The 14,357-nt window shown below is 48.4% G+C and overlaps 1 protein-coding gene across 3 annotated transcripts in view; it reads left to right on the top strand.

Moving 5' to 3' along the window:
- Positions 1–491: 491 nt before the first annotated feature.
- Positions 492–14,357, top strand: part of ADAMTS10 (ADAM metallopeptidase with thrombospondin type 1 motif 10) — an 87,043-nt gene continuing 73,177 nt past the window's right edge. For 2 of the 3 annotated variants that reach the window (XM_019485371.2, XM_019485370.2), the window contains exon 1: positions 492–1,043. The gene's annotated coding sequence lies outside the window, so the exon portion shown is untranslated. The remainder of the gene's footprint in view (positions 1,044–14,357) is intronic. The other variant, XM_006265659.4, reaches the window with a different exon arrangement.

Raw genomic sequence — 14,357 nt, 5'->3', positions numbered from 1 at the left:
CCGAGGGCCTTCTCAAGTACCCCTGGGGGTATGCATACCCCCGGTTGACAACCCCTGGTCTAGTCTACCCAGGAAGATGCTATGATGATTTCAGAAGAAGGGAAACTGCAACCTCACAAGAGCCAAAAGAAAGAAAGTGGACTAATTGAGAAGGGAAAAACTATTTTAGATGGTATTAAGTCCCCTTTTTTTCTTATTTAATGCTAATATTGAATACCATGCTGGGAAAAAGCTGTCCTTGTTCACCAAAATTCTCCGTTCCTTCCATCCAAGGCGCAAGAATAGTTAAAAATGCACGTGGGGGATGTTGGTGTTCATGAACCAAAGTCTGGCTTTCTTTTATCTATTGCCAAGAAAAGAAAGCCGCCCAATTTCTTAGACATCGAGTGCTCATTTATCACCGTCAGATGATCCCGCAAATTCCCTGATCATTTATGATCCCTGATTCTTTGCACCGGGGCGGCATGTGGGAGCTCGCTTGCATCTGGTGCTGGACACACACCGAATGGAAAGACGGTCCACCTACGTCGGGGGTGGCTGTTCTCTTGCAGCCGAAAAGATGATTTTTTTTTTCTGTAACAGAAAAGATCTGCCTTCTGCAATGACATCATCAGTCTGGGGAGGGACTTTTATAGCCTGGTGAGTTTTTTGACTTTTTTTTTTTGGTATAATCCTGGCAAAATTCCTAAACAAAGGGGTTGGGTTTTTTTTTTTCCTTTTTTTTTTCCCCGGTTTTTTTTTTTGAGCAGCCCCTGTCCATGCTGCCTCCAAGCTGCTCTCTTATTACTGCTCACTTCCTGAAAGGAGACCTTTTAGCAAAGCCTCCAGCTCTCGAGCTGCCTGAGTCTGACAGAAGAAGGCTATTCTACCGTGACTTGAAGACAGGCAACGCACACCCTCAGCCTGGAAAATTTCTGACACACACAAGACCGAGGGAGAGGGAGCGAGAGAGAGAGAGGAGCTCTTGGCAGCTGCTGGGAAAAAAAGAAGAGAAGCTTAAAGAATAAAAGAGAGAAAGGAGGAGGAGGAAACATCTAGCAAAGGTAAAACATTTTCTTTAAAAAAGAAAAAAAATCTTGGCAGAGAAAAGGCGGAGCGGGTGGGATTGGGGTGGCTTGGAGCAGGGGCTTATGCAAATGTTCGTCGAACTGAAAGCTGTCTCAGTCTATTGAAGGAATGAGGCTGAGGGATCCTGCACGCTGGAAAAAACATTTATGAGAATGAAAACCATGTTCGCCCTTCTCCAACGATCAGACTTTCCATAAAAACGCAGGGTTGTGTTTCAAAGCGTCTGCAGGCAGCAGGACTCAGGCTCAGTTTTGCTCGCTTTCTCCCTTCCTCCCTCCACCTCCTCCTCTCCCCCACACCGGTCCACTTCTTTTATTGTGTTGAGCCATCCGATGGCATGGCTGGGAGTCTAAAACGGGCTCGTCTTTTGAAAAGCAGCTCTTCATTACGACGAGCCAGCGCTATAATCCCTGCTGCAGAATTATATGTTCTTTGCTGCCCTCATTCCTGTGAATAAACACACGTTGCACTCCCTCACGATTTCTTCGCCTTCTCATAGCCTTCACGAGCTGCCAATGCTTTCTTTCCCTCCTGCGCTATGTGGTCAGCGGCTTAGAAATGGTCTGCCCTGCGAACGGGACAATGTCATGAATTTTGTGAGCAGCAGCGGGCACTTGGCCGTTTTGCACCGGTCAGATGGCTCCTAGCCTCGATCATATCTTTTCAAAGTTTTTTTTTGGTAATAAATGCCCTGGAACATGTTATTTTAAACATCAAAGTAAATATTAGTAATGGTGAAATGCCAGCAGATTATCTCACTACAGCTGATGAAGCTGCACTATAAATAGAAAGGAGTCTATAAAATAACCTTGGCCATCTATTTCCAAATTCAGGGGGGTGGGCAATGAAAATCAAGAGAGGAGCTTAATGCAGCGCCGGTCTGAGCCCTGTGGATGGCTGGTGCTCGCTCCCTGGGCGCCAACTAGGGGGATGCGGCAAGATTTAAATTTTCAAATCGGGGTCACTGTTTGGAGGCTTTGCTCAGCAGCGATTTGGTCAAATATACAAGTGGCTGTAAGTCTTGCAGGGGGGTGGTTTTCCCTCCCACCTAATTGCAGGCTGTACCGCTGCCTGCCGCAACGGGAGAAAACCCCCTCCCGCAGCCCGCCACACCGACCGGATCGGGTTTCCGTCCCACTTCTCTCCACTTCTCTCAGCAGAGTTTAGCTTGTGACAGCTCAGGATCCACCGTAAGGTGTCGGCAGCAGAAAGAGTCCGTCCGTCCGTCGGGAGCCCTCGCTGGCCGGCTGTCTCGTTTCCCGCGTAGAAGCTAGGACAGGCAATCTAGGCCATTTTGCCAGTCAATACAGGATTGTTCCCTGTGGCCCATTAGGCTTTGCCTAATCTAGTCCCCCCTAGTCCACTGAATGATTGATGTCTCTGTGAAGACTCTCTATAGGAATATCTATCAAGCATAAAGAGGTTTGGGGGTTTTTTTGGTGTTTCTTCCCCTTGTTCTTACATATACCCATTTCCAACATCTCCTGCCTTTATATTTGCACATGGAAGATCCTTGCCAAGATATATCTACTTTTTTTTCAGTTGCCATTAAGTCCAGAAATACAGATTTTGCTGCTGGGATCGTCTTAGGAAAGCCAATCCCTTTCCCAGTTCAAAAGGACAAGCCATTTCACAGACTTCATCGACGTTAGGGCTGGAAGGGACCTCGGAAGATCAAGTCCAGCCCCCTGCCCCAGGGGCAGCAAGTCAGCTAGGGTCAAAGGATCCCAGCAAGATAGGCATCCAAATGTTTCTTGAAAGAGTCCAGAGTAGGTGCTTGAACCACCTCTGGGTGGGGTCTGTCCTAGGCCTTGGGGGCTCGGACAGTCAAGAAGTTTTTCCTTACGTCCAGCCCCCAACGGTCTTCCAGCAGTTTGTGACCATTAGACCTTGTCATCCCTTGGGGCGCTCTGATGAACATTGATGGCAAAAACATCCCATTTTGGAGCAGAATGGATCAAACAAGCTATTTTTATAGAGACGGAAAGAGATTCAGGAAGGGAGGGCTATTGTCTTCCACAAGTTTCTGCCGTCCGTACTAGGAAGCTGTGTCCTTTAAGCGGTGCTGCAGAGCACCTAGTGATCCTTGCTCTCCGGCATGAGAGCAGAATAAGATGCTTTGCCACCACTGGTGGCTGGAGATGATCCAGAGCAGGGAGGTATCCATGGGATAAGTGAGCATGTAAGGTCCCCATTGCTTGTGCCTGCCTACCAATGCAAGAGGTCAGGGGTGCTGTGCTGTTCAGAAGGGACCTGATCCAATGAGTCTCCTCATTGACTTCAATGAGTTGCCTGGCCTTCATTGATCCGGATGCCTATCTAAAGCACAGTTGAACCCCTCTAGAAAACCAGTTTGCTTCCCAGACTTCCAGCAGTTAGTTCATGCCATGAGAGATACACCGTGAAGCACTTCTCTCAGCTGCTTAACCCTTCCTGTGCAAGCTGAATCCCAGCACAGATGGGTATCAAACAGACAGAAAGGGGAACAAACTTTCTGCATGCCCAGGAAAGCTCAAGGGTGTTGGTTGTAGCCGTGTTGGTCTAAGGATATGGGCAGATGAGGTTATTTGAGCCCGGGTGATATCAGAAAGGCAGATCAGAAAGGTAAATTTGGAGTTGGAAGTGAAGTTGGAGCCCCACTTGGCTAGCGCATCTCAAACCAGAAGGTACCCAGCCCAAGCCCCAGACTCTGGGCAAGGTTGGGAGGGCTGGCAATGAAGAGAACGCTCTTTGGATGTATCAGCCGATCCGCTCTGACGTGAAATGATTACAGTGGAGTCAAGAAACGTGGAAGCCCACCGGGTTGCTTTCAGTGCTAAGCCATGTATAAAAGGGCACCATCGAGGTATTGCTCATATTAGTCACTATTAACATTCAGATTAAGTTAGAAAGCAACTTTGGTACCAAACCACATCTTTGCATAACCCACATACAGCCAGTAGCTCTTTATCAGCCGACCCCTGCTGAAGGTCGGCCCATCGCTCTGCCTTCCCTGAGATGCTCTTTGTTTTCTTTGGGGATTCGGCCAGCTTGGCTAGTGAAAACCAAGTGCTCAGCAGCGCTGCTGCTGGCCACTTTCATTTTCTGTTCATCATCCAGACCCAATGCTGTTATATTTGGGTTTCCAACACTTCTATTTTAACTCATTTTTAAGAGGAAAAAAAACAACCCACTCAATTCTGTTCCTAATGCTTCTCCAAACCCTTTTGATGCAAAACCTACACAAATACTGGTCCTAACCTGAGCTGAACTTACCGAGTGAAATTCTGGCCTGACTCGAGCCTGTGGGAGTTTTGCCATTGACTTCAATGGGGCCAGGATTTCACCCAGAAGTGGCTTCGGCTGAAACCACAGCAAAAATAACTGGTTGAATCCACTTTTGGGCAAACAGCCCTTTCTTTCAAAGCCATGAACCAAGGCACCTCCTCTGTGGCTGGACGGAGGCAGTGACTTTGTGACCTTTGAGCTGCAGCTTCCTCATTAGAAACCCACACATGCTGGCAAGTCAAGGGAGCTTTTTTTTTTCCTCCCCTTTACCATATCCCATCAGATCTAAGCAAGCTGGGCCACTTGCTTCCTTCTGGGGGACAGCCTGAAGGAAGGAAAAGTAGGACCGCCACATTTTTGGCAAGTTAGATGGGCTGGAGCAATCCCCATGCTGCCTTTGGGGTGCAGGATTTGGAGGCCAGGCCAAGAGGAGCAGGGGACATGATGTGTAAATGATCTGGATCTTCACTACCATAGATTTGAGACCAACAATAAACCCCCCAGAGCTAGGGTAAGGGAGCCAGGCCCTCTGCAGCACTCCTTATCTCCATCTGCCCCCAGGGCAGAGCTCTTCCCTAGGGACCATGTTGTGATTGATTTTCCCCTGCCTTACCCCAGCCCCCTACCCAAGGGGAGAAGGAGCTGCAGAGGAGAGCTAGTGTTGCTTGGCCAACATCATCTCTGGGCTGTATTTTGGCTCAGCAGTTTGCAGGGCATTGGAGGCGAAGGTGCTGCAGAGAACGGATGCTCCTTCCCGGCCTTCTGTCCCTCTCGCCCCAGTCTGTCTGCAAACACACTTCTCCTACGAAGCCTTTCGGACGGGATCTCTCAGCTGGGCTTCAGGGCTGACCCATCCTGTGTTTCAGCTGGATTGCCTGTGTCGACATAGACTGTGTGTTCTTGGGGACCGGGGACTCCTACCCCTTTAAAGAGCTTCTCAGTGACCCCCAGCAGTCCCAGCCGCTGTGTCCTACTTCAATCTTCACAGTATGGTAGGGAACAAGCATTCCTCTCCAGCATTCACAGTCCAAACATTGCAGTGCTGCCCTGTCAAAGCTGGAGCTAAGCCTTTACAACGGGTTCATTCCCATTGTCTGTTTGGGCCGAATTGTGACCGCACAGTCCCAGGTCCACAGGGTGATACGGTGACGTGACAGCACAGTATTGGAGAGCGATGTGACATTGCACTGCCCATTCCTAGGATGAGGCAGCATGCGGGACCAGTGCTGGGTTGGGACTGATGAGATAAAATACTGGTAGAGAACATATTACTGTAGTGCCTAGAGGCCCTAATGAGGTTAGAGACATGCTGGGTGCTGGTCATGCTCCTGGTGCTGCCAGGGGGACCCACTTTCAAGCACACCTTGTCTACTCATTCTTGGTCAGGGGTGACACGCCATGGGTGAGGTGGCAAACTAGCTCCAGGGTGCCCCTCAGTCGCTGTCTCTAGTGACCTTGAGAGTGGCAGCAGGGACCGTCCCCTGGAGCAGCAGCACTGCTGCATTGTGGATTTGGTATATGTGGACAGGAGTGGGTGGGCTGGGTGCACTCAGGAGCAATACTTGCCAGAAACACCAGGGATGCGGTGGAGGTTTTTCATAGATCGTTATTCATAAATTGTTAGGGGCTGGAAGGGACTTTGCAGATCATCAGGGCCAGCCCCCATCATCGGGTCCAGGTGACATGGTGAGAAACAGCCCTTCCCCAGAGATGAAGATGGGAGGGGAAAAGAGGTATTAAATGGGAACCACCACTCGGTCCCTGCATTCCTTTCCAGTGTCCTCCTGCACCACTGCCAGTACTACCGTGCGGTATCAATTTGCCCTGGAGACCCATCCTAGAAAGGCTTGATCTTGGCCCCTTTGCCAGCACTCACTTCAGGCTTCTACTCCGGCATTTTTAAAACCCAGCCTTGCTGCAGCATTTCACTACATGTGACACCGCGGCATGGGGTGGATCTAGGATTATGAAAATGGCATGAAAATGGATTATGAAAATGGCATGAAAATGAAAATGGCACGGGGTGGCATGAAAATGAATTATGAAATGGGGTGGCATGGGGTGGCATGAAATGGATTATGCCAATGAAAATGGCATGGGGTGGCATGAAAATGAATTATGAAACGGGGTGGCATGGGGTGGCATGAAATGGATTATGCCAATGAAAATGGCATGGGGTGGATCTATGATTATGTGCAGATGAGATGACACAACATGTTTTTCTCCATTTAAAAAGAAACTAGATGCTTTAGTAATACGGCAGGGGGACTGGCACTATGCAAGTAGAACTATTGGACCGTGCGCTAATTTGCTAGATTATATATAAAGTTGAAAAAACTGACACCAAACAAGACCAAAAATAGTCAAAAGATATTGTTGCATTAGTCCGGTTGTCGTTATAGTTAAATGTACATCTCATTCAGATTCATAAAACAACATCTAGCCTTCCTGAGCATCTTGACAGTGCCTCCAGTAGTGCACTTGTAGTCTACACCTGAGTTAATATGACCACACCTGGTCACTGCACATCCCATGGCACGTTTCACAGACACTGAGATGTTACCTGGGAAAGATCAGGAGAAAAAACACCATGGGATAAGGTACACCGGCCTTGTGGGTCCACTTTTATCCCAGATTAGCTGTTTATTCAATCCCAACAGGCTGTAGCCAGCTCCTGATCGCTCACTCATGTGGTGCAATAATAGCATCTATTGCTGCATCTATCTACACCAGGGCAGTTGGTCACCTCCTACCTCTGGACACCAGTCGACAAAGCCGAGCTAAGTGACACCAGTAATGATGCATGCTGTATGTATGCCCACAGGTCTGCACACCTGATTTTCAATGCTCCTAGATGTTGGGCAAGGGGTTACTATGCTAGCATCGTTTGTAGAGGGGTAAAAGGCTGCACAAGGAGGAAGGCAGTAGAGAATGAAGCTGCCCATGTCTCTCTTTCCAGATAGAGCAGAGGTGCACTCTTGCACCTCTTCCAGATAGGGCTCACTTGTGCAGGCAGAACCACGAGTGCACCTTGGTACAATAAGCAAAGCACAGCAAGGCTGCCTATAGAGGGTGAGAGGGCAGTAGGAGGAGTGGGAGGGGAGCGGACTTCACTGACGCCTGCAAAGGTGGCGAGTCCATATTTCCTGACCACACTAAACCCATAAACGGAGTGGAGCATAGTGGGGCCATTCATGATTGCACACAATGCAGCTTATGTGTCTGGGGACTGCGGGGCAGGGGCTGCAGGCCCTCACAACTGCTAACTGGAAAGCAATAAATGGTCCAGTTTAGGAAGGGAGGGTTGCAGGGCTCGTGTGGAAGGCCAGGGTGTAAAATGATCGGGCAGCACTGGACAAGGTTGCCTAGCAGGTGTCCGGGGCTCTGGATCCCCTGGAAACAGGGTTGGTTGTGTTGTATGGTTGTGCACTGAAGATCCCTGTACTAAATGCACACGTACACTCCTCTTGCAGTCACGTTCAGTCTGCCCCGTGGTTTCTCAGATGCATCCATTGCAGGCCATACAGAGACAGAAACAAGCATATCAGTGATAAATACATATCGTATACCCATGCCCACTTGTGCACATGTTTTACACACAATTTAAGGCCAGATCTTGAAAGAGCTCAGGGCTAGGGCTCATTCTGCACACACACTCAGAGCAGATGGCAACCACGTAAATAGGTTGAGAGAAGATCCATGTCAATCGGTGGAAGACAAACCTGGTGCCATGCAAAGCTGGAAAGGGCAGATGTGCAAACATGTGTAGCTAGAATCCACACAGAGAAATGGGCTTATATGTCTTCATACATAAATAGATTACACATATGAATGTAGTGACATGCATATGGATGCATAATGGACATGTATGTAGAGTGTGTGCACATATCCATAGTTGCTATGCTCCTGAACATATGTGGATGGCACAAACACACATGCATGCATAGATCGCATGCATGCGTGCACACATATATATATAACACATGTATGGGTATGTCACACATGTAAATGCATAGATGGCACACACGTGTGTGTGGTATGTACATATGCCCATATATAATGAGAGTACGTCTGCATGCAGATAGCATACACATTCTTTCAGTGACTGCTTGCTCTTTTTTTTTTATATAATCTGCTGTGTTGTAATGTGTTCGTGCCAATGAGGAGAGTGGTGGCTTGAGGCCAGGAAGTCTGGATCACGTGGAACCGCTCCAAAACATTGCATAAGTCCTGTCTGAGAGGGGACCTGCATGGGAATGCTCAGATTTCACTCCTTAAAGAAAACGAAGTGCCAGGGCCATCGCTTCCATCCAAGTCAGGGCAGGAGCTTCATGTGGATGTCTGTAGTCATCTCCTGGCTTAGGAGATCAACTTGTATGGTATGGAGATGGTTTCAGCCCTTGTGCTCCACAGCTGAGGGGGTGACAACGGAGGTGCTTCCCTCTTAGAGCTTCTCTCTTCAGTAATAACAAGGTTTTTCTCTTCCGTAGCACCTGCCATCAAAGGGTTTTGCAGAGCAGGACTGGAGGAATGAAATGATCCTAGTTTTATGGAGCAGGAAAGTGAGGCACAGAGAAGTTAGGTGATTTTTCCCAAGACCCCCAAGGCAGGCAGTAGTGGAACAGGGAAGGGACCTCAGGTGCTGCGCTCCCCAGTCCTCAGCTTGGATACCCCTGTTCTAATGAGGCTCCTTCTGGTCCATACCTGGTGACATTAAACACCCTACAATGCTGTTGGAAGAGAGCAGGGAGCAATCCAGTCTCCTGGAGGGCTGCCTACACTGCTTTCAGACCATGCAGAGGAGTGCCGGTAAAGCCTGGCATGCTCATTCAGTGCACACTGCATCCAGAAACAGATGTGCCCGAGTTGCATTAAAGCAATGCTGGGCATGTGCCAGTTCGTTAGCTCTCACATGTGCTCCTTGGCGTGCAGACCACACTGCCCTGCTTCCTTGAGCAGGTGCTCAAGGGTGAGGCTACATAATGAGGAATTCAAGATACATAGTGAGACACTTTGAATCCCAATTTAGGCATCAGATTTGGTGTGTGATTTCAGGAGGAGCTGGGTGTCTAATTGGAGTTATATGCCTCAGTGGTTCTTAGCACAGGATGTGTGCGAGGGAGCAGGAAGTGACGTCAGGTCTTGCCAGCACCTCTAAACCACCAGGCCATCCTTCTCTGCGCTGTGCTCCTGTCCTGATTAGGATAACCATCACTGATGCATTGAGGAGGCGTTGACAGAGGTCAGGTCTTCTCGTTCATTCATTGACTCTAGGCAATAGAGCAACACAGGAATAGTCTTCTCTTTGGAAAGCGTATGTATGGCCAGAGCTTTCCGTTCTCATTGCTTTCCGCAGCTGACGCTGCACAATGCACATCATGAAAGATGAGCTTAGCCATAGGGGGTGGGGTGGGGATTGGGGGGAGGTGGATTGCAAGTATTTCCTCCCGCTGGGGAATGTTGGAAAGCGAATACGCTGTTTGTATTTATTTCTCTTTCAAAAAGGGAAAGGGACACCTGAGCTCCTAATTTGCAAAAGTTGGATGAGAAACCTGGAACCAGCAAACTGCTGCATCTTTAAAAGCATTTAAGTTCCTCCCCTCTGCACTAGGAGGCACCTTGAACCTTTCTCTTGGGCCAAATCACAGTCCATCTGCTTCCTATTACCTTCCCATACAGCTGCCTCCTGAGCCAAAAAGCCAAGCTTTCAGGGAATTCTGTCTGCAGACCCGATGTTGAAATTAGTAACAGTTGTCATCTGTTTTCTTTCTTTCTTTCTTTCTCTTTCCTCTCAACTCCGAAATTCCAACTTGACTTTTGCAAACCCCGCTAAACTCCTCCATGTTCTCAGTGTTGGGAAAGGCCAACTTGAATCCAGCCGGCGATTCAAGCGCACCCCTCTCGAGTCTGGGTTTCTGGGGTGGTTGTTGCCTTTGTAGTTGCAGCAGAGCCGGGGATCCAGATAGCCTCCTTGTCCTCGCTCCTCAACCCAAAAGTTCACACAGCAAAAGCCACCTTGGCACACGCAGCAGGGAGTGTTAGCAGCTCTCCGGCAGCGCCTGCCAAGTACAATGAATTCCTCGGAAAGAAGCAAATCGGAACCGGCCCAAGTGAGGCAGGCACGAGACTGCGAGAGGTCACGCTGTACCCTGGCCCTCGTCGCAGATGGACATGGTCCACCTCATGAGATTCAAATGAACACCCCTGCCCCCGTGCACAAATTCAGGGTCCTCGCATTCATTGTGCCTGTGAATTATTGACATCCTGAAAGCAAAACCTGAAAACTGAGGTTATGGAAAACTTTATACATATTAAAGGAACTGAGAAGCCCTTCGTCTTCCAGCTTCTCTCCTCCTCTGCTCCTTGTCGTCCTTGTTTTGGGTCCTTCCTTCACATGATAAAGGCTCGCTGGGGTCTGGGAAGCTGAGTGCCGTTGGGGAAAGGATGCCTTTGCACCACTCGGCCCTTCCCCCACCTTACTTCACAAGAATTTCACAGCCCTAATTCCCAACATGTGGTGTTGAAAACATACCTACCTCCCCTTACAGCCAAGGGATTGAGGGACTCTCCCGCCCCCGAAAACCTGCATAGATTTTCCCTTTGGCTATCAGATCCACTGACAAAATGTGGATTTTGCCCACTGGGGAGAAGGGGAGGGGGATGTGAGGGAGGTCATAAGTCAGGACCACTGCAGTTCAGGGGCCTGGAGATACGGAAGAGCGACAGGAAATCATAATAGCTTGGAGGAAGCTCGTTCAACAAGAAAAACAAGACAAATTAGAAGGGTAAAGCTCAGGGGAAAATGTACTTCAACTGAGAGGCTTTCTGTCCAGAAACCTTGGAAGTGTGACAGAGTTCAAGAGCTGGAATCTCTAAGCTTAACAGACGCTGAAAAATGCTGACTTAGAAGAGAGTCGCTCCATGCTGGGCTTCTGTTTCCCTTGTACCTTTTTCAGTTTGATTCACACCGCCATAAATGCAACAGGGATGCATAGGCCCTCCACTTTTGCAGAGGTTTGACTGCTGTCTTAAATGTATTGTGTGCAGACCACAACATCTAGGGGGGGTGTAGATGAAATGAGGGATATGTATGCATGACGTTTTAAAGCAGGCTCAATGCTTTTGCACTTAAAGCGGGTTCAGTGCTCAATGGTGTCGGTGTTTGCACGCAGAGGCAGCGTATTGCATGTTAATTCTAGCCACTTTAGCACATGCAGTGGTGTAATGTGCCTTAAATGACTTTGGGGCTCAGCAAACTAAAACACCTCCGAGGAGTTTTAGTTCGCTGCCCCTACAACTACGGAGTGAAGCACTGGACTCTGTGTGGCTCAGGGACTGTGCAGGCAGCCCATGCATGCAGCCTGGCAGCAGCCCGGGAAGGCAGGCTCCACCGAAGAAAAATTAAAAAATTGGCGAGCCTCATCTTTTATTTTTTTTCCCCTGGACCCTGCCTGCCTGCATGAGCTGTGCAGGGGCCCGGTCCTTCCCTCTGTGGCTGCGGGGTCCCCTGGGACCACCCAACCTGGGTGCCTGTGGGTGGGTGCTGCCAGGGGGGGTGCTGCTGGCACTTTGGAGGGAAGCACCAGCCCTTGCCGCAGCCCAGGGACCGCTCCACCTGCCAGCAGCTCTCCCTCCCCTACCCGCCGCCGGAGAGGCAGGTAAGACACAGGTGTACACGACATGGGGGTTTGCTTCTCCCTAAGTTGAAGCGGTGTTTTTAAAAACCCACCGCTTCAATTTACGGCCCCCGTTTTGTCTCCACACGCCCCTAGAGGTCAAATTGCAATGAAGCAGTATAGGCAGGATGCCAACTGCTATGTCATTGCCTCGTCATCCCCCATGACTAACCCTCACATCATCATACCCACACTGCCATCTGGTAGGATGGGAATAGTCCTGCAAGTGTCCCCCCATCTTTCTCTGTTCTTCATGACAGGAGGCTGAAGTTCAACCAGCCGTTCTTCAGCCAGACATTTATTTCACTGGGATAGTTGTGAACTGAGTGTGACGTGACTTAAGGAAGGGTATGGACAGCTGTGTGCTATCTGCATAGTACTGGAATTTGGATCCAGGATTTCTCATAGTTTCCTTTAGTATTTTTAAATGGATGGAGAATAGGATGTGTGAGAAGATAAAACTTTGTGGGGACTCCTTCACTGAAGCCCAAGAGGCAGGAATGAGGATGGCCAGTGGGTTTGTTCTGGGAGGGGGCACTGGAGCCATGAATATGTCATCTCCTCAAGAGCATTATCCAAATGACTAAGGCCATGTCTCAACTGTATCCTGGCCTAATATTTAAAGGGGTACAGAGTGCTGATGCAGTGCAGGTATTGTAGGAATTAGCCCTTTGTTAGCTTCTCATTCACCTCATTTAGAAATGGGAAGTTAAGACACCAGGCAGTAGTTAGCCATGTTGGATGATTGGCCAATTTTATGTCAAGTGCTGGTTTCATAATTACTGCCTGAAGTCTGTGGATTCTTGAGAGCGAAGACATCTACATTCTTCCAAAGAAACATAAATTATTGCATTTCTGCAACTGGAGACTCCAAGATTTCCTGGCTGTTCTTCACCAGCCAAAATGGGTATGGGATAGGACTGCACGCAGTAGCTTCTAGCTCTTGTGGCTCTTCCAGGGCTTTACATTGTGTGAATGTCCAGAAGCCTACAGAGAAAGAAATGAAACTATAGGTTTTATGCATGTGCATCAGTTTTTTTCATCTTTAATAGACCATCTTGGAATGACTTGACCCTACAAAAAAACCTCCTTATACTTTTGTTCATGGCTGTTCATGCTCTGTTACTGACCTTCCAGCTTCATCCTCTAAAGGTCCTCTAACACCATGGCCCTCTAAAGGCATGGGCATCTATGGGACAAGCAGAAACGGAAGGGGGAATATTGCTAAAGAGTCAATGGCAATGGGAAGTATGTGGTGTTATAATACCTGATTGGTTTTCCATGCCTTGGTCATTTCTTTGAGTAATGAGTTCTTTTTTAAAAGCCTTGCAAGTTGGCTGAGTCTTCATGGTCAGACTATCTTGACTAGAGGAGGCAATACCTCACTTTACCCTGGATGAGCTGACAATCTGGCCAGGGCACTCATGAGCTACATAACAATGCCTGTGTCCAAATAAAAGTCGTAAGTGTGGCAGGATAAGTAGATAGGACTAGAGGCTACCAGGGGAAAGTCCAAGGAGGAGAGGTATGAGATGGAGCTCCATGCTGGTTTCTCAGCAGAGCTGTTGGTCCATGCATTGAAATCTTTGTGACCCCTAAGAACTGTGACCCATAGAAAGCAGTGACCCATAATAACGCCGCTGCCACCCTGGAGAGTATTTCTCACTTTCAGTTCTACTGGGAAATCCTTCATTTTTGGAAGTCTGTGAATTCGAAGGACGTGGATGAGGACATTGGGTTTGCAGAACTCCTGGCACATTCATTGCTCGAAAGGAAGCCTCTTGCATGGAAGAAGGTTGGGAAGAAGACGGCCACCCTAACCTTGGGTTTTCTCTTTCTTAGATGGCAACAGGCATTGTAACGTGAGAGGATAGCATCAGCCATGATAGGGCTTGTGGTTACCAAGCCAGGCTTAGGTGATGCAGACCATTACGGAGGTCCCCAAGAAACTCCCAAATGACCTTGCTGTCTCTCATTTTTCATTCCAGATTTCTTCTCCGGGATCCCTCTAGCGTTCTTGAGTATGCGGTACAGTTAATCACTCCAGCTGTCCAATTAGTATTTGATGTAATACAGTGCTACATTTATTTATATCACTTTGTTTACTGACTTTTCAATGCTTCAAGGAAACATTGGTATGAGACTAAATAGAAGGTCACGCTATTTAAATTCTTGGATGGTAGAAGTACCCAGAAAGAGACTTTACCCTTGGTTTTCGCTCCTTAAACATAGGTCCATAAAGCAAATTTAACCCACAGAGCTTATAAGCACAAGGACAAATACAGTTGTCCAGGGTCCTTTGGCTTGCTGCAGAATTGACAATTTGCTGTAAGCTGAAAGTTGTTC

This window comes from Alligator mississippiensis, chromosome 16 (assembly GCF_030867095.1).
Source record: "Alligator mississippiensis isolate rAllMis1 chromosome 16, rAllMis1, whole genome shotgun sequence".
NCBI lineage: Eukaryota > Metazoa > Chordata > Crocodylia > Alligatoridae > Alligator > Alligator mississippiensis.
This window is presented reverse-complemented; position numbering and strand designations above follow the sequence as displayed.